At 57.2% G+C, this 21,193-nt stretch overlaps 1 protein-coding gene and 1 long non-coding RNA gene across 3 annotated transcripts in view; one reads left to right on the top strand and one right to left on the bottom strand.

The window, feature by feature from the left end:
- Positions 1-21,193, bottom strand: part of LOC122547321 (beta-1,3-galactosyltransferase 9-like) — a 159,327-nt gene that overhangs the window by 114,115 nt on the left and 24,019 nt on the right. The window contains exon 1 of one of the 2 annotated variants that reach the window (XM_087979133.1): positions 11,220-12,030. The exons of the other annotated variant lie outside the window; for it this stretch is intronic. The gene's annotated coding sequence lies outside the window, so the exon portion shown is untranslated. Of the gene's footprint in view, positions 1-11,219; positions 12,031-21,193 lie in introns of those variants that run through there. 2 annotated transcript variants of the gene reach the window in all.
- Positions 1-21,193, top strand: part of LOC148139989 (uncharacterized) — a 296,390-nt gene that overhangs the window by 86,997 nt on the left and 188,200 nt on the right. The gene's annotated exons all lie outside the window — the stretch shown is intronic.

Here is a 21,193-nt window from a genome sequence, read left to right on the forward strand (position 1 = left end):
CAGTGCTGAGGGAGTGCCGCACTATCGGAGGGTCAGTGCTGAGGGAGTGCTGCACTGTCGAAGGGTCAGTGCTGAGGGAGTGCCGCACTGTCGGAGGGTAAGTGCTGAGGGAGTGCTGCACTGTCGGAGGGTCAGTGCTGAGGGAGTGCCGCACTGTCGGAGGGTCAGTGCTGAGGGAGCGCCGCACTGTCGGAGGGTCAGTGGTGAGGGAGCGCCGCTCTGTCGGAGGTTCAGTGCTGAGGGAGCGCCGCACTGTCGGAGGGTCAGTGCTGAGGGAGTGCTGCACTGTCGGAGGGTCAGTGCTGAGGGAGCGCCGCACTGTCGGAGGGTCAGCGCTGAGGGAGTGCCGCACTGTCGGAGGGTCAGTGCTGAGGGAGTGCCGCACTGTCGGAGGTTCAGTGCTGAGGGAGTGCCGCACTGCCAGAGGGTCAGTGCTGAGGGAGTGGGCACTCTCGGAGGGTCAGTGCTGAGGGAGTGCCGCACTGTCGGAGGGTCAGCGCTGAGGGAGTGCCGCACTCTCGGAGGGTCAGTGCTGAGGGAGTGCCGCACTGTCGGAGGGTCAGTGCTGAGGGAGCGCCACACTCTCGGATGGTCAGTGCTGAGGGAGTACCGCACTGTCGGAGGGTCAGTGCTGAGGGAGTGCTGCACTGTCGGAGGGTCAGTGCTGAGGGAGTGCCGCACTGTCGGAGGGTCAGCGCTGAGGGAGTGCCGCACTGTCGGAGGGTCAGCGCTGAGGGAGTGCCGCACTGTCGGAGGGTCAGTGCTGAGGGAGTGCGCACTGTCGGAGGGTCAGTGCTGAGGGAGTGCCGCACTGTCGGAAGGTCAGCGCTGAGGGAGGGCCGCACTGTCGGAGGGTCAGTGCTGAGGGAGTGCGGCACTGTCGGAGGGTCAGTGCTGAGGGAGTGCCGCACTGTCGGAGGGTCAGTGCTGAGGGAGTGCGGCACTGTCGGAGGGTCAGTGCTGAGGGAGTGCCACACTGTCGGAGGGTCAGTGCTGAGGGAGTGCGGCACTGTCGGAAGGTCAGCGCTGAGGGAGTGCCGCACTGTCGGAGGGTCAGTGCTGAGGGAGTGCCGCACTGTCGGAGGGTCAGTGCTGAGGGAGTGCTGCACTGTCGGAGGGTCAGTGCTGAGGGAGCGCCGCACTGTCGGAGGGTCAGTGCTGAGGGAGTGCCGCACTGTCGGAGGGTCAGTGCTGAGGGAGTGCCGCACTGTCAGAGGGTCCGTGCTGAGGGAGTGCTGCACTGTCGGAGAGTCAGTGCTGAGGGAGTGCCACACTGTCGGAGGGTCAGTACTGAGGGAGTGCCGCACTGTCGAAGCGTCAGTACTGAGGGAGTGCCGCACTGTCGGAGGGTCAGTGCTGAGGGAGTGCGGCACTGTCGGAGGGTCAGTGCTGAGGGAGTGCCGCACTGTCGGAGGGTCAGTGCTGAGGGAGCGACGCACTGTCGGAGGGTCAGTGCTGAGGGAGTGCCGCACTGTCGGAGGATCAGTGCTGAGGGAGTGCCGCACTGTCAGAGGGTCAGTGCTGAGGGAGCGACGCACTGTCGGAGGGTCAGTGCTGAGGGAGTGCCGCACTGTCGGAGGGTCAGTGCTGAGGGAGTGCCGCACTGTCGGAGGGTCAGTGCTGAGGGAGTGCCGCACTGTCAGAGGGTCAGTGCTGAGGGAGTGCCGCACTGTCGGAAGGTCAGTGCTGAGGGAGTGCCACAATGTCAGAGGGTCAGTGCTGAGGGAGTGTCGCACTGTCGGAAGGTCAGTGCTGAGGGAGTGCCACACTGTCGGAGGGTCAGTGCTGAGGGAGTGCCGCACTGTCAGAGGGTCAGTGCTGAGGGAGTGGGCACTGTCGGAGGGTCAGTGCTGAGGGAGCGCCGCACTGTCGGAGGGTCAGTGCTGAGGGAGTGCCGCACTGTCGGAGGGTCAGTGCTGAGGGAGTGCCGCACTGTCGGAGGGTCAGTGCTGAGGGAGTGCCGCACTGTCGGAGGGTCAGTGCTGAGGGAGTGCCGCACTGTCGGAGGGTCAGTGCTGAGGGAGTGCCGCACTGTCGGAGGGTCAGTGCTGAGGGAGTGCCGCACTGTCGGAGGGTCAGTGCTGAGGGAGTGCCGCACTGTCGGAGGATCAGTGCTGAGGGAGTGCCGCACTGTCAGAGGGTCAGTGCTGAGGGAGCGACGCACTGTCGGAGGGTCAGTGCTGAGGGAGTGCCGCACTGTCGGAGGGTCAGTGCTGAGGGAGTGCCGCACTGTCGGAGGGTCAGTGCTGAGGGAGTGCCGCACTGTCAGAGGGTCAGTGCTGAGGGAGTGCCGCACTGTCGGAGGGTCAGTGCTGAGGGAGTGCCGCACTGTCGGAGGGTCAGTGCTGAGGGAGTGCCGCACTGTCGGAGGGTCAGTGCTGAGGGATTGCCACACTGTCGGAGGGTCATTCAGATACTGAAGAAGATCCGTGTTCAAATGCAACATGGTCTCGACAATATCCAGGCTTGAGTTGGACAAGGGGCAAGTCACATTCGTGCCACAGTAATGTCAGTGTGTACCATCTCCAAGGTGCCCTGCAGAAACTCACCAAAGACCCTCAGACAGCACCTTCCAAACCCACAGCCACTTCCACCCAGAAGGACCAGGGGCACCGGGTCCTTGAGAACCCCAGCCCTCGCTACCCTGGCCAGGAGCAGCGTTTTCAAACAGACTGAACCCACGAGAAACGCTCTCGAAATGGACAGGTTGGCTGTATTTCCTGGAAGCAGGTGGTGTCATTCTGTCACACTGCAGAGAGAGAGAGAGAGGGAGGGAGCGAGAGAGACCAAGGGGATAGCAACAGGGGGAGAGCGTGCAGGGTAAAGGGGGAAGGATGTCAGTGAGGAGAGAGACCGGGGTGCCTCAGCAGCGTGTTACCTGTCCAGGCTCTCGGAAGCTGTCAGACCAGCAGGTGCAGAGATGCAGCCTGTGCAGAGCTGTCACAGAATACCTGAATACCATCGGGTTGTGAAGTAACTGAGAACTCTGAACTCGCGTCACCGGTTCAACCTGATCCTGGTGAGCTCCTGTCCCACCCAAGGTGAAACCTGCCCTGCCTGCACCGTGCACACAACCTTCCCCAAAATGACAGTACAGCCCATAGGATTCACCTCACTGGCTGGACAGGAAGCTGTGCAGGAACTGGAGGAGCCTGGAATGTTAGTGGGAGCGGGAGATGGATTTCCCGGAATGCTCCCAGGAATATCAAGACTGATGTTCACACAGAGGCTGCAGAGTCCAGGACTGGGTAGCCCCTTCAGAAGGGGTGAGGGGGGCTCTCCTTCACACAATCCCCACAGAATTGTTACAAGGGCTGCAGGCCATTCAGCCCATCACTCCTACACTGCTTCTATCCCACAGTTCCTAGACTCCTGCCCTTCCCATCCCTATCCCTGCCCCCCCCATTTCTCTCCTCTGTCCCTCTGGAATGCCTCAGTTGAACCTGCCTCCCCCCCCCTCCATTCCCAGGCAGTACATTCCACACCCTCACTACCCACTGGGTGAGAAACTCTCTCCCTCACTTCACCCTCCCTCCATTTGTACATCCCTTTAAATCTACCCCCCTCTCGCTCCTGTTCCTTTTCCGAGTGGGAACAGCTTCTCCCTCTCTCCTCTGTCCAGTCCCCCTCCCCACTCGGGATTTTGAAAACCTCTCTCAGATCTCCGTCTCCCAGCCGCCTTCTCTCCCAGAGAGAACATTCCCAACCTCTTCAATCTCTCCTCATCGCTGACCTTCCCCCATCCCTGGATCCGTTCTTGTAAATCGCTCCTGCCCTCTCTCCGACGCGTTCCCCATCTTTCCGATAATGTGGGGCCCACACCTGGACACAGTACTCCAGCTGGGGTCTAACAAGGGGCTGGGACACGTTCAGCATCAGCCCCTTGCTCTTGGACTCTGTGCCCCTGTTAATAAACCCGAGGACACTGTGTGCTTTATCCACTGCCCCCTCTCCCTGTCCCACCACCTTCAATGATCGGTGCACATTTACCCCCAGCTCCCCCTGCTCCTGCCCCACCCCCTGTAGAATTGCACCCCCCCCCCATTTGATGTTGTCTCCCAATGTCCTTCCCACCAAAGTGCATCCCCTCCCATTCCCTGCACTGCCCCCCTCTCTCCCCAACTTGTCCTTGGTAGTTCTGCACTGTCCCTGTCAGTTTACAATTCCTCCTGGTTTAGTGACATCTGCGAACTTGGATAATGTCCCCTGCACAGCAAGATCCCAATCCTGACTGAATGTCAGGAAAAGCCACCGGGTTGTGAAGTAACTGAGAACTCTGAGCTCGCATCACCGGTTCAACCTGATCCTGGTGAGCTGTGGAACCCCCACCACAACCCTCCCCCCCCCCCCCCACCACCACCACCACTGTCTGTCCCCTGGAGCTCAGGCAGCTCTGTATTCGCATGCTCACTGTGCCTTTCACTCCACAGTCTGGAACTTTCCCCACGCCTCCATGAGAGGGTGAAGGGAGCCTCTCCCATTCGGATACTGGGAGGAGCGAGCCTGGGGCTGGTTGGTCTGGGTGTGACAGATCCCATTCAATGTGGAGCCAGGTCAGGCAGGCAGGTCTATCCCTGAATGGGTCATTGGTTAGGGAACAGGGAACAGGGGAGGGTGGAGGGGAGAGGGCGGAGGGGAGAGGGCGGAGGGGAGAGGGGAGAGGGCGGAGGGGAGAGGGTGGAGGGGAGAGGGCGGAGGGGAGAGGGCAGAGGGGAGAGGGCGGAGGGGAGAGGGCGGAGCGGAGAGGGCGGAGGGGAGAGGACGGAGGGGAGAGGACGGAGGGGAGAGGGCCGAGGGGAGAGGGGAGAGGGCGGAGGGGAGAGGGCGGAGGGGAGAGGGCGGAGGGGAGAGGGGAGAGGGCGGAGGGGAGAGGGCGGAGGGGAGAGGGCGGAGGGGAGAGGGCGGAGGGGAGAGGGCGGAGGGCAGAGGGGAGAGGGCGGAGGGGAGAGGGCGGAGGGGAGAGGGCAGAGGGGAGAGGGCGGAGGGGAGAGGGCGGAGGGGAGAGGGCGGAGGGGAGAGGGCGGAGGGGAGAGGGCGGAGGGGAGAGGGCGGAGGGGAGAAGGCGGAGGGGAGAGGACGGAGGGTGGAGGGGAGAGGGCGCAGGGGAGAGGGCAGAGGGCGGATGGGAGAGGGGAGAGGACGGAGGGCGGATGGGAGAGGGTGCAGGGGAGAGGGCAGAGGGCGGATGGGAGAGGGCAGAGGGCGGATGGGAGAGGGGAGAGGACGGAGGGCGGATGGGAGAGGGCGCAGGGGAGAGGGCAGAGGGCGGATGGGAGAGGGCGGAGGGGAGAGGGCGGATGGGAGAGGGCGGAGGGGAGAGGGCAGAGGGCGGATGGGAGAGGGCGGAGGGGAGAGGGCGGAGGGCGGAGGGGAGAGGGCGGAGGGGAGAGGGCAGAGGGGAGAGGGGAGAGGGCGGAGGGCAGAGGGGAGAGGCTGTAGGGGAAAGGACAGAGGGCGGAGGTGTCCATGCTACAGCAGGCCATGCAGAAGGTGCGTTTGTCTTTCACAGCGAGAGGGAGCAGAGGAGTACAGCACCATAGAAGTCTTGCCTTAGTGAGACCCCACCAGGATTCACTGTCTGAGAATCTCCATCGGAACCATCACAACCACACCAACCCCTCCGATCCCCAAAACCCGACATTCCCCACGGCCAACCCACCCTCACCTGCACATCCCTGGACACTATGGGACAATTTCCCATGGCCAACCCACCCTAACCTGCACATCCCTGGACACTATGGGACAATTCCCCATGGCCAACCCACCCTAACCTGCACATCCCTGGACACTATGGGACAATACCTCATGGCCAACCCACCCTAACCTGCACATCCCTGGATACTATGGGACACTTCCCCATGGCCAATCCACCCTAACCTACACATCCCTTGACACTATGGGACAATTCCCCATGGCCAACCCACCCTAACCTGCACATCCCTTGACACTATGGGACAATTTCCCATGGCCAACCCACCCTAACCTGCACATCCCTTGACACTATGGGACAATTTCCCATGGCCAATCCACCCTAACCTGCACATCCCTGGGCACTATGGGACAATTTCCCATGGCCAATCCACCCTAACCTGCACATCCCTTGACACTATGGGACAATTTCCCATGGCCAATCCACCCTAACCTGCACATCCCTGGACACTATGGGACAATTTCCCATGGCCAATCCACCCTAACCTGCACATCCCTGGGCACTATGGGACACTTTCCCATGGCCAATCCACCCTAACCTACACATCCCTGGACACTATGGGACAAATCCCCATGGCCAATCCACCCTAACCTGCACATCCCTGGGACACTATGGGACAATTTCCCATGGCCAATCCACCCTAACCTGCACATCCCTGGGCACTATGGGACAATTTCCCATGGCCAATCCACCCTAACCTGCACATCCCTGGGCACTATGGGACAATTCCCCATGGCCAATCCACCCTAACCTGCACATCCCTGGACACTATGGGACAATTCCCCATGGCCAATCCACCCTAACCTACACATCCCTGGGCACTATGGGACAATTCCCCATGGCCAACCCACCCTCACCCACACATCCCTGGGACACTATGGGACAATTCCCCATGGCCAATCCACCCTAACCTGCACATCCCTGGGCACTATGGGACAATTCCCCATGGCCAATCCACCCTAACCTGCACATCCCTGGGCACTATGGGACAATTCCCCATGACCAATCCACCCTAACCTACACATCCCCGGACACTATGGGACAATTTCCCACGGCCAATCCACCCTAACCTACACATCCCTGGGCACAATTGGACAATTCCCCACGGCCAATCCACCCTAACCTGCACATCCCTGGGCACTATGGGACAATTTCCCATGGCCAATCCACCCTAACTTACACATCCCTGGGACACTATGGGACAATTTCCCATGGCCAATCCACCCTAACCTACACATCCCTGGGCACTATGGGACAATTTCCCATGGCCAATCCACCCTAACTTACACATCCCTGGGCACTATGGGACAATTCCCCATGGCCAATCCACCCTAACCTACACATCCCTGGGCACTATGGGACAATTCCCCATGGCCAATCCACCCTAAACTGCACATCCCTGGGCACTATGGGACAATTTCCCATGGCCAATCCACCCTAACCTACACATCCCTGGACACTATGGGACAATTTCCCATGGCCAATCCACCCTAACCTGAACATCCCTGGGCACTATGGGACAATTTCCGATGGCCAATCCACCCTAACCTGCACATCCCTGGGCACTATGGGACAATTTCCCATGGCCAATCCACCCTAACCTGCACATCCCTGGGCACTATGGGACAATTTCCCATGGCCAATCCACCCTAACCTGCACATCTCTTGACACTATGGGACAATTTCCCATGGCCAATCCACCCTAACCTACACATCCCTGGACACTATGGGACAATTCCCCATGGCCAATCCACCCTAACCTGCACATCCCTGGGCACTATGGGACAATTTCCCATGGCCAATCCACCCTAACCTGCACATCCGTGGGCACTATGGGACAATTTCCCATGGCCAATCCACCCTAACTTGAACAATGAGTCATACAGTCATAGCATGTACAACATGGAAACAGACCCTTCGGCCCAACCCGCCCATACTATCCCAGATATCCCAACCCAATCTAGTCCCACCTGCCAGCACCCGGCCCATATCCCTCCAAACCCTTCCTATTCATATACCCATCCAAATGCCTCTTAAATGTTGTAATTGTACCAGCCTCCACCACTTCCTCTGGCAGCTCATTCCATGCACGTACCCCCTCTGGGTGAAAAAGTTGCCCCTTAGGTCTCTTTTATATCTTTCCCCTCTCACCCTAAACCTACGCCCTCTTGTTTCGGACTCCCCCACCCCAGGGAATAGACCTTGTCCGTTCACTCTATCCATCTCCCTCATGATTTTGTAAACCTCTATAAGGTCACCCCTCAGCCTCCGACACTCCAGGGAAAACAGCCCCAGCCTGTTCAGCCTCTCCCTGTAGCTCAAATCCTCCAACCCTGGCAACATCTTTGTGAATCTTTTCTGAACCCTTTCAAGTTTCACAACATCTTTCCGATAGGAAGGAGACCAGAATTGCACGCAATATTCCAAACATGGCCTGATCAATGTCCTGTACAGCCGCAACATGACCTCCCAACTCCTGTACTCAGTACTCTGACCAATAAAGATATCTTTGTGACTGTAGGAGGGAACCGGAGCACCCGGAGGAAACCCCCACAGACACGGGGTGAACCTCACTAAGTTGTGGCTCAGAAAATAGGGAGACACAGTGGCTCAGTGGTTAGCACTGCTACCTCAGAGCACACACACACACACTCACACTCACACAGTCACATTCCCATTCACACACCCAGTCACATTCTCACTCACACACACACTCACACAGTCACATTCTCACTCACACACACACTCACACAGTCACATTCCCATTCACACACCCAGTCACATTCTCACTCACACACACATTCTCATTCACACACACTCACACTCACAGACAGTCACATTCTCACACACGCACACACAGTCACATTCTCATTCACACACAGTCACACTAACACACAGTCACACTCACATTCTCACTCTCACACACACAGTCACACACAGTCACACTCTCATTCACACACACATTCTCACTCACATACACATTGTCACATTCTCACACTCACACAGTCACATTCTCATTCACACACAGTCACACTCTCACTCACACACACAGTCACACTCTCACTCACACACACAGTCACACTCACACATACACAGTCACACTCACACATACACAGTCACGCTCACACACACATAGTCACATTCTCATTCACACACAGTCACACTCTCACTCACACACACAGTCACACTCACACATACACAGTCACACTCACACATACACAGTCACGCTCACACACACATAGTCACATTCTCACTCACACAGAGTCACACTCTCACTCACATACACAGTCACATTCTCACACACACAGTCACACTCACATACACAGTCACATTCTCACACTCACACACACAGTCACACACACAGTCACATTCTCATTCACACACACACAGTCACACTCACACATACAGTGACACACACACACATAGTCACATTCTCATTCTCACACACAGTCACACTCACACACAGTCAAATTCTCACTCACACACACAGTCACACACACTCAGTCACACTCTCACTCACACACAGTCACACTCACACATACACAGTGACACAGACATAGTCACATTCTCACTCTCTCTCACAGTCACATTCTCATTCACACACAGTCACATTCTCATTCACACACACAGTCACACTCACAAACACAGTCACACTCTCACTCACACACAGTCACACTCACACACATAGTCACATTCTCATTCACACACAGTCACATTCTCACTCACACAGTCACATTCTCATTCACACACAGTCACACTCACAAACACAGTCACACTCACTCACACACAGTCACATTCTCACTCACACAGTCACACTCACATACTCTCTCACACAGTCACACTCTCACTCACACACAGTCACATTCTCACTCACACACACAGTCACACTCACACACACACAGAGTTACACTCTCATTCACACACAGTCACACTCACACACACGGTCACACTCACACACACACAGTCACATTCTCACTCACACACACAGTCACACTCACAAACTCTCACACAGTCACATTCTCACTCACACACAGTCACACTCACACACACAGTCACACTCACACACACAGTCACATTCTCACTCACACACAGTCACACTCACACACACAGTCACACTAACACACACAGTCACATTCTCACTCACACACAGTCACACTCTCACACACGGTCACACTCTCACTCACACACATAAGCACACAGTCACACTCACTGTCACATTCTCACTCAAACACACTGTTTGTAAGTGTGAGTGCGAATGTGTGTGTGAGTGAGAATGTGACTGTGTGTGTGACTGTGTGAGTGTGACTGTGTGAGTGAAAGTGTGACTGTGTGAGAGAGAATGACTGTGTGAGAGAACGTGACTGCGTGTGAGAGAGTGTGAGTGTGACTGTGTGTGAGTGTGACTGTGTGTGACTGTGTGTGTGAGTGTGACTGTGTGTGAGAGTGTGACTGTGTGTGTGTGACTGTGAACGTGTGAGAGTGAGAATGTGACTGTGTGAGAATGTGACTGTGTGAGTGTGACTGTTTGTGTGACTCTGTGTGCGTGTGTGAGTGAGAATGTGAGTGTGTGTGAGACTGTGCACGTGTGTGAGTGAGAATGTGACTGTGAGTGTGTGTGAGTGAGAATGTGACTGTGAGTGTGTGTGAGTGAGAATGTGACTGTGTGTGAGTGTGACTGTGTGTGTGAGTGTGAGTATGACTGTGTGTGAGAGAGTGTGTGAGTATGACTGTGCGTGTGTGTGAGAATATGACTGTGTGTGAGAGAGAGTGTGTGTGTGACTGTGTGTGAGAGTGAGAGTGAGACTCTTTGTGCGTGTGTGACTGTGTGTGTGTGAGTGTGACTGTGTGTGTGAGTGAGAGTGTGAGTATGACTGTGTGTGTGTGTGTGAGTGAGACTCTGTGTGCGTGTGTGTGTATACATGTGAGCAAAAGCGAGTTTATAAAATCTTTAACTGGTCAACAGTTTTGAATTATTTATCTGTTGATAAAGTTGATTAATTTTGCATTAAGTTGTCATTCATGTTCAGTACAGAAACCTGAACTGTCCAAGTGTGTCTGTGTTCAATAATATTTTAAAAAATTAAATGGTAGTGTGAATTGGGGAATTCTATGTACATTTTAAAATCTTCAATTCTTGTGATGACTGTAGGAAGAATGGGGCTTGACTTCCAGAAACCCCCATCTCCTGGCTGGACTGGGCTGACACAGTAAAATCTCTGGTTTGAATCCAATAGACATGGCCCTTGAATTAAATTAATTTAAACTTTTCCTCCTGTTGGATTTACAAGGTTCCAGGCTCAGATCTCCCTCTCTCTCTTTCTCTCCCTCTATCGCTCTCAATTTCTCTATCCCCTCCTCTTCCAAAGTCCCCTCTCTCCTCCTCCACCTCCTCCTCCTCTCTCTCTCCATCATTCCCCTCTCCCTCTCCCTCCCACCTTCCCTCTCTCTCCCCTCCCTGAATTACACACACACATACGCACACACATGGAAATATGGTCAGTTCCTTTACCTGCTGCTCCTGGGCTGGTCTACTCAGGACAGATTGCAAGGCTTCACATGAGCTGGAGATGGGGCGGTTAAATGGGTTTGGGCGAATGAGTGGGTGAACACACTCGGATACAATGGCTTCAGTCCGAGCCGATGTGATGTAGGAAGTGTCCGTTTCCTGGAAATAGCACTCGTCTGAACAGTACGTCACCCTTCCTTTCAGAATGAATCCAAATTGCAATCACAAACTGCTCCTTATTTTCAAAGGAATACATTTAGGCCAGAAACAGGAACAGGAGGAGGCCGTTCAGCATTCTCCTCAAGCCTGACCCACCGTTCTGGATCATGCCTGACATTTTACCAAGACGTCATTTCCCCTCCATTTCCTTTGACATTACGGAGCCGTACAGGACGGAAACAGACCCTTCGGTCTGACCAGTCTGTGCTGAACATAGCCCCGAACTAAGCCAGTCCCCCCTGCCTGCTCCTGCCCCATATCCCTCCAAACCTTTCCTATCCATGTCCTTATCCAAATGACTTTTAAACGTTGTAATTGCGCCTACACCCAGCCCTTCCTCACGCAAACCCCCCTGTGTGTAAAACATTTGCTGCACACGCCTTTTTAAAATTTCTCTCCTCTCACCTTAAAAATGTGCTCCTGAATTTTAAAGTCCCCCATTCTGGGGAAAGGACAACTACCATTCACTTTATCCATGCCCCTCAGGATTTTACAAACCTGCTACACTCCTTGGAAAAAGTCCCAGCCCAACCAGCCTCTCTTTATAACTCAAACTCTCCACACCCCGGCAACATCCTGGTCAATCTCTTCGGAACCCTCTCCAGCTTAATATCATCCTTCCTATAGCAGGATGACCAGAACTGGACACCGTATTCTAGAAGAGGCCTGACCAACATCCTGTACAACCTCAGCATGACGTCCCAACCCCTACACTCAAAGGGCTGAGCACTGAAGGAAAGTGTGTGTGCCAAACACCGACTTAACCGTCCTGCCTCCATGTGACGCAAACTTCAAAGAATTAAGTACCTGCATCCTTAGGTCTCTCTGTTTTACAGTACTATGCAAGAGCTCACCATTAATTGGATAAGACCTGTCTTTGTCTATTGTACCAAATGTCATTTAATTCCATCAGTCTATTCGTTACAGTCAGTCTCTGAACATCCACCAATCTCTGGGAGGGTGAATTTGAAAGGGTCTGCCTCACCCCTGAATGAGGAACTCCCTCCCCTCCCCCCCCCCCCCCCCCCCCATCTCCTAATGACCCTCTCCTCCGCTCTCCCCAGATCCCCAGTGACAGACAGAGCTAAGGGATCTCACAACCAATGGGTCCGATCAGAGCTCTGCAGTCCTCCGGTTGTGAACGATGGTGGATAATTAACAAACTCACTGGAGGAAAAAGCTCCACAAATCTCCCCCCCCCCCCCCCCCCCCCAGCGATGGGGGAGCCCAGCACATCAGGGCAATGATCAGTCAGAGGTGTCGAGTGGGTGGTCCCAGCATCACAGACACCAGTCTCCACTCAATGTGATTCACTCCATGTGATATCAAGAAACGGCTGGGGGCACAGGATACTGCAAAGGCAGCGAGCCCTGAGAACATTCCGGCAATAATACTGAAGGTGTGTGCTCCACAACTTGCTGTTCCCCGACCCGAGTTCCTCCAGTACAGTTACAACACTGGCACGGAGCTGACAACGTGGAAAATTGCCCAGGTCTGTCCTGTGCACAAAACGCAGGACAAATCCAACCCGGCCAACCCGCTCAATCAATCTCCTCTCCATCATCAGGAAGGTAATGGCAGGGGTCACCAACACGGCTATCTAACAGCACCTGCTCAGCAACAACTCTGGAATAACAGCCCAGTGAATAATACCACCAGGCCATTGGAGAAATGTTTGAGCTGAATGTAGTGAGCGAGCATGGATTTAGGAGAGGGTGACCATGCCCCCTCATATTGATTCGGATGTTTTGAGCAGGTTGTGAGCAGGACAGGATAACAAGGAGAAGTTGGCAGATGAAAGGGGGTGTTTGATGAGATATCACACCCTCCGCTATTTAATCAGAGCCCACGGCTTTGGGGGTGGCGCATTAGTGTGGAAATGTTCTGGAGTACACTGTCCAATGAAGTTCTTCAACATTTCCTATCTCCTCCATGATGAGATGTAAGTGACAGTCCCCACTCACAGGAATATGGGAGAACCAGGTCAGATAGAAATCTTCTCTCCATTCACCCCATCACAGGTCCAACCCGGCAGCGTACACGCAACCTATCCCACCTGTCTACCTTCCTTCCTACTATCCCCCCACCCACCCATCACCATCACCATCACCACCACCTCCACCATCACCGCCACCTCCACCATCACCGCCACCTCCACCATCACCGCCACCTCCACCATCACCACCACCATCACCACCACCTCCACCATCACCACCACCTCCACCATCACCTCCACCTCCATCATCACCACCACCTCCACCATCACCACCACCTCCACCCACCACCTCCACCATCACCATCACCACCACCTCCACCATCACCTCCACCTCCACCATCACCACCACCACCTCCACCATCACCACCACCTCCCCCCACCACCTCCACCATCACCGCCACCTCCACCATCACCACCACCTCCACCATCACCTCCACCTCCACCATCACCACCACCACCTCCACCATCACCACCACCTCCACCATCACCATCACCTCCACCATCACCTCCACCTCCACCATCACCTCCACCATCACCACCACCTCCACCCACCACCTCCACCATCACCATCACCACCACCTCCCCCCACCACCTCCACCATCACCGTCACCACCACCTCCACCACCACCTCCACCATCACCGTCACCACCACCTCCACCATCACCTCCACCTCCACCATCACCACCACCTCCACCATCACCTCCACCACCACCACCTCCACCATCACCTCCACCTCCACCATCACCACCACCTCCCCCCACCACCTCCACCATCACCACCACCTCCACCATCACCTCCACCACCACCACCTCCACCATCACCTCCACCTCCACCATCACCACCACCTCCCCCCACCACCTCCACCATCACCATCACCTCCACCATCACCTCCACCTCCACCATCACCATCACCACCACCTCCACCATCACCACCACCTCCACCATCACCTCCACCTCCACCATCACCATCACCACCACCTCCACCATCACCACCACCTCCACCATCACCTCCACCTCCACCATCACCATCACCATCACCACCACCTCCACCATCACCACCACCTCCACCATCACCGCCACCTCCACCATCACCACCACCTCCACCACCTCCACCATCACCTCCACCTCCACCATCACCACCACCTCCACCATCACCATCACCTCCACCATCACCACCACCTCCACCATCACCATCACCACCACCTCCACCGCCACCTCCACCATCACCACCACCTCCACCATCACCACCACCTCCACCATCACCTCCACCTCCACCATCACCACCACCACCTCCACCATCACCTCCACCTCCACCATCAACACCACCTCCACCATCACCTCCACCTCCACCATCACCTCCACCATCACCTCCACCATCACCACCACCTCCCCCCACCACCTCCACCATCACCATCACCTCCACCATCACCTCCACCTCCACCATCACCTCCACCATCACCTCCACCATCACCACCACCTCCCCCCACCACCTCCACCATCACCATCACCTCCACCATCACCGCCACCTCCACCATCACCGCCACCTCCACCATCACCACCACCTCCACCATCACCACCACCTCCACCATCACCTCCACCTCCACCATCACCACCACCACCTCCACCATCACCTCCACCTCCACCATCACCACCACCTCCCCCCACCACCTCCACCATCACCATCACCTCCACCATCACCTCCACCTCCACCATCACCATCACCACCACCTCCACCATCACCACCACCTCCACCATCACCTCCACCTCCACCATCACCATCACCACCACCTCCACCATCACCACCACCTCCACCATCACCTCCACCTCCACCATCACCATCACCACCACCTCCACCATCACCACCACCTCCACCATCACCGCCACCTCCACCATCACCACCACCTCCACCACCTCCACCATCACCTCCACCTCCACCATCACCACCACCTCCACCATCACCATCACCTCCACCATCACCACCACCTCCACCATCACCATCACCACCACCTCCACCATCACCACACCCTCCACCATCACCGCCACCTCCACCATCACCACCACCATCACCACCACCTCCACCATCACCGCCACCTCCACCATCACCACCACCTCCACCATCACCACCACCTCCACCATCACCACCACCTCCACCATCACCATCACCACCACCTCCACCATCACCACCACCTCCACCATCACCACCACCTCCACCATCACCTCCACCTCCACCATCACCGTCACCACCACCTCCACCATCACCACCACCTCCACCATCACCACCACCTCCACCATCACCTCCACCTCCACCATCACCATCACCATCACCACCACCTCCACCATCACCACCACCTCCACCACCTCCACCATCACCGCCACCTCCACCATCACCTCCACCTCCACCATCACCATCACCTCCACCTCCACCATCACCACCACCTCCACCATCACGACCACCTCCACCATCACCTCCACCTCCACCATCACCTCCACCTCCACCATCACCATCACCACCACCTCCACCATCACCACCACCTCCCCCCACCACCTCCACCTCCACCATCACCACCACCTCCACCATCACCACCACCTCCACCATCACCACCACCTCCACCATCACCTCCACCTCCACCATCACCACCACCTCCACCATCACCACCACCTCCACCATCACCTCCACCATCACCACCACCTCCACCATCACCTCCACCTCCACCATCACCACCACCTCCACCATCACCTCCACCATCACCGCCACCTCCACCATCACCACCACCATCACCACCACCTCCACCATCACCACCACCTCCACCATCACCTCCACCATCACCTCCACCATCACCACCACCTCTACCATCACCACCACCTCCACCATCACCACCGCCTCCACCAGCACCTCCACCATCACCTCCACCTCCACCATCACCACCTCCACCATCACCTCCACCATCACCATCACCTCCACCATCACCTCCACCTCCACCATCACCACCACCTCCACCATCACCTACACCTCCACCATCACCACCACCTCCACCATCACCTCCACCTCCACCATCACCTCCACCATCACCACCACCTCCACCATCACCACCACCTCCACCACCACCTCCACCATCACCTCCACCATCACCTCCACCATCACCACCACCTCCACCATCACCTCCACCATCACCTCCACCATCACCTCCACCATCACCACCACCTCCACCATCACCTCCACCATCACCTCCACCACCACCTCCACCACCACCTCCACCATCACCTCCACCATCACCTCCACCATCACCACCACCTCCACCATCACCTCCACCTCCACCTCCACCATCACCTCCACCTCCACCATCACCGCCACCTCCACCATCACCACCACCTCCACCATCATCATCACCTCCACCATCACCATCACCTCCACCATCACCACCACCTCCACCACCACCTCCACCATCACCTCCACCATCACCACCACCTCCACCATCACCGCCACCTCCATCACCGCCACCTCGACCATCACCACAACCTCCACCATCACTTCCACCTCCACCACCACCTCCACCATCACCTCCACCTCCACCATCACCTCCACCTCCACCATCACCTCAACCATCACCACCACCATCACCACCACCTCCACCATCACCACCACCTCCACCATCACCTCCACCATCACCACCACCTCCACCATCACCACCACCTCCACCATCACCTCCACCTCCACCATCACCTCCACCTCCACCATCACCTCCACCATCACCTCCACCATCACCACCACCTCTACCATCACCACCACCTCCACCATCACAACCGCCTCCACCAGCACCACCACCATCACCTCCACCATCACCATCACCTCCACCATCATCTCCACCATCAACTCCACCATCACCACCACCTCCACCATCACCTCCACCTCCACCATCACCACCACCTCCACCATCACCACCAACTCCACCATCACCTCCACCTCCACCATCACCACCACCTCCACCATCACCTCCACCTCCACCATCACCGCCACCTCCACCATCACCGCCACCACCACCACCTCCACCATCACCACCACCTCCACCATCACCTCCACCATCACCACCACTTCCACCATCACCACCTCCACCATCACCTCCACCATCACCACCACCTCCACCATCACCACCACCTCCACCATCACTTCCACCTCCACCATCACCGCCACCTCCACCATCACCACCACCTCCACCATCATCATCACCTCCACCATCACCATCACCTCCACCATCACCTCCACCACCACCTCCACCTCCACCACCACCTCCACCATCACCTCCACCATCACCATCACCTCCACCATCACCACCACCACCTCCACCATCACCATCACCTCCACCATCACCACCACCTCCACCATCACCTCCACCATCACCTCCACCATCACCACCACCTCCACCACCTCCACCATCACCACCACCTCCACCATCACCTCCACCATCACCACCACCTCCACCATCACCTCCACCATCACCATCACCTCCACCATCACCACCACCTCCACCACCACCTCCACCATCACCTCCACCATCACCATCACCTCCACCATCACCACCACCACCTCCACCATCACCTCCACCATCACCACCACCTGCACCACCTCCACCATCACCACCACCTCCACCATCACCACCACCTCCACCATCACCACCACCTCCACCATCACCTCCACCTCCACCATCACCGCCACCTCCACCATCACCGCCACCTCCACCATCACCACCACCTCCACCATCACCACCACCATCACCTCCACCATCACCTCCACCATCACCTCCACCATCACCACCACCTCTACCATCACCACCACCTCCACCATCACCACCGCCTCCACCATCACCTCCACCATCACCACCACCTCCACCATCACCTCCACCATCACCACCACCTCCACCATCACCTCCACCTCCACCATCACCACCACCTCCACCATCACCACCACCTCCACCATCACCTCCACCTCCACCATCACCACCACCTCCACCATCACCGCCACCTCCACCATCACCGCCACCTCCACCATCACCGCCACCTCCACCATCACCTCCACCTCCACCATCACCACCACCTCCACCATCACCTCCACCTCCACCATCACCGCCACCTCCACCATCACCACCACCTCCACCATCACCTCCACCTCCACCATCACCTCCACCATCACCACCACCTCCACCATCACCACCACCTCCACCATCACCTCCCCCATCACCTCCACCATCACCACCACCTCCACCATCACCTCCACCATCACCATCACCTCCACCATCACCACCACCTCCACCATCACCGCCACCTCCCCCATCACCACCACCTCCACCATCACCGCCACCTCCACCATCACCGCCACCTCCACCATCACCGCCACCTCCACCATCACCACAACCTCCACCATCACTTCCACCTCCACCATCACCTCAACCATCACCACCACCTCCACCATCACCACCACCTCCACCATCACCTCCACCATCACCACCACCTCCACCATCACCACCACCTCCACCACCACCTCCACCATCACCTCCACCTCCACCATCACCACCACCTCCACCATCACCTCCACCATCACCACCACCTCTACCATCACCACCACCTCCACCATCACAACCGCCTCCACCAGCACCACCACCATCACCTCCACCATCACCACCACCTCTACCATCACCTCCACCTCCACCATCACCTCCACCATCACCTCCACCATCACCTCCACCTCCACCATCACCACCACCTCCACCATCACCACCACCTCCACCATCACCTCCACCTCCACCATCACCACCACCTCCACCATCACCTCCACCTCCACCATCACCGCCACCTCCACCATCACCACCACCACCTCCACCATCACCACCACCTCCACCATCACCTCCACCATCACCACCACCTCCACCATCACCTCCACCATCACCACCTCCACCATCACCTCCACCTCCACCATCACCACCACCTCCACCATCACCACCACCTCCACCATCACTTCCACCTCCACCATCACCGCCACCTCCACCATCACCACCACCTCCACCATCATCACCTCCACCATCACCACCTCCACCATCACCATCACCTCCACCATCACCACCACCTCCACCACCGCCTCCACCATCACCTCCACCATCACCTCCACCATCACCATCACCTCCACCATCACCACCACCACCTCCACCATCACCTCCACCATCACCACCACCTCCACCACCACCTCCACCATCACCACCACCTCCACCATCACCACCACCTCCACCATCACCACCACCTCCACCATCACCACCACCTCCACCATCACCATCACCTCCACCATCACCGCCACCTCCACCATCACCACCACCTCCACCATCACCTCCACCTCCACCATCACCACCACCTCCACCACCACCTCCGCCATCACCACCACCTCCACCATCACCACCACCTCCACCATCACCATCACCTCCACCATCACCGCCACCTCCACCATCACCACCACCTCCACCATCACCTCCACCTCCACCATCACCACCACCTCCACCATCACCACCACCTCCACCATCACCTCCACCATCACCACCACCTCCACCATCACCACCACCTCCACCATCACCGCCACCTCCACCATCACCACCACCTCCACCATCACCTCCACCATCACCACCACCTCCACCATCACCACCACCTCCACCATCACCACCACCTCCACCATCACCGCCACCTCCACCATCACCTCCCACCATCACCGCCACCTCCACCATCACCACCACCTCCACCATCACCACCACCTCCACCATCACCTCCACCATCACCTCCCACCATCACCGCCACCTCCACCATCACCACCACCTCCACCATCACCTCCACCTCCACCATCACCTCCACCTCCACCATCACCACCACCTCCCACCATCACCGCCACCTCCCACCATCACCGCCACCTCCACCATCACCGCCACCTCCACCATCACCACCACCTCCACCTCCACCATCACCTCTACCATCACCTCCCACCTCCCACCATCACCGCCACCTCCCACCATCACCTCCACCATCACCATCACCTTCACCATCACCTCCACCATCACCACCAGCTCCACCATCACCATCACCACCACCTCCACCATCCCTTCCCACCATCACCCTCACCTCCACCATCACCCCCACCTCCACCTCCACCATCACTTCCCCCATCACCACCACCTCCACCATCACCATCCCCACCACCTCCACCATCACCACCACCTCCACCAACCCTTCCCACCATCACCATCACCTCCACCATCACCCTCACCTCCACCATCACCCCCACCTCCACCATCACTTCCCCCATCACCACCACCTCCACCATCACCATCACCTCCAGCATCACCATCACCTCCACCATCACCACCACCTCCACCATCACCACAACCTCCACCATCACCATCACCATCACCTCCACCATCACCATCACCTCCACCATCACCCCCACCTCCACCATCACCCACCCATCACTGTCACCTCCACCATCACCATCACCTCCACCATCACCATCACCTCCACCATCACCTCCACCATTACCATCACCTCCACCATCACCTCCACCATCACCATCACCTCCACTATCACCATCACCTCCACTATCACCATCACCTCCACTATCACCATTACCATCACCTCCACCATTACCATCACCTCCACCATCACCTCCACCATCACCATCACCTCCACTATCACCATCACCTCCACCATCACCTCCACCATCACCATCACCTCCACTATC

Source organism: Chiloscyllium plagiosum, unplaced genomic scaffold (genome assembly GCF_037043375.1).
Source record: "Chiloscyllium plagiosum isolate Xiang-an unplaced genomic scaffold, Cpla_swu_hap1 HiC_scaffold_35, whole genome shotgun sequence".
Taxonomy (NCBI): Eukaryota; Metazoa; Chordata; class Chondrichthyes; order Orectolobiformes; family Hemiscylliidae; genus Chiloscyllium; species Chiloscyllium plagiosum.